This window comes from Brassica oleracea, chromosome C2 (assembly GCF_000695525.1).
Source record: "Brassica oleracea var. oleracea cultivar TO1000 chromosome C2, BOL, whole genome shotgun sequence".
In the NCBI taxonomy this organism is placed as follows: Eukaryota; Viridiplantae; Streptophyta; class Magnoliopsida; order Brassicales; family Brassicaceae; genus Brassica; species Brassica oleracea.
In genome coordinates, this window is record NC_027749.1 from 31,450,172 (window position 1) to 31,451,214 (window position 1,043).

The following is a 1,043-nucleotide window of genomic DNA, read 5'->3' on the forward strand; positions in this document are numbered from 1 at the left end:
CGTCTACAACAAACCAAGCTGATTGTGAACCGAGCATGCTTAAACTTACACATGAGGGTGACATAGAAGAAGGTAATGATCAAGGTGAGGATTATGAACATGAAGCTATAAACCAAGATGAGGAAGAAGAAGAAGATGCGGATCACAATGCAAACCAAGACGGTGGAGGTCAACTGTTAGTGACTAGACAAGGCCTAACCATAACAAAACAAAGATATCTTGATGATTATGTGTTACTTGCAGATCAAGAAAGTGCAAAGTTGTTGCTCACAGTGGATGGCGAGCCAGAAAACTATTTTGAAGCTGAACACGTACGAGAATGGGTTGAAGCGATGGTGGCCGAGTCGGAGTCTATCACAAGAAACAAGAGATGAGAGCTTGTGGATAGACCGGCTGGAGTGAAACCTATAGGGTTGAAGTGGATCTACGAGATTAAGAGAAAGGCGGATGGTACATTGAGCAAGTATAAGGCTAGACTTGTGGTAAAAGGCTATGTACAAAGAGAAGGAATAGATTTCGAGGAAGTGTTTGCACCAGTGGCAAGAATTGAAACTATTCGGCTCTTAATAGCCCTCGCAGCAACGAACGGTTGGGAGATACATCACATGGACGTGAAGACCGCTTTCTTGAATGGAGATCTAAAGGAGTTAGTGTATGTAACTCAACCCGAAGGTTTCGAAAAGAAAGGAGAAGAGGATCGAGTGTATGTGTTACACAAGGCTTTGTATGGGTTACGCCAGGCACCCAGGACATGTAATGTGAAACTCGATCAGGTTCTCAAGGAGATGAGATTTGAGAAGTGCACGAAGGAACCATCAGTGTACCGCAAGACTGAAGGAGGAGACGTCTTGATCATAGCCATCTACGTTGATGATCTATTTGTGACAGGAACTTCGCTTAAGGTGATTAGGCAATTCAAGGAAGTGATGTCTAAGAAGTTTCAGATGTCAGATCTAGGTAAGCTAACGTACTACCTTGGCATAGAGGTGATTCAAGGAGCAAACATAATCAGAATAAAACAAGAAAGGTATGCTCAAGGAATC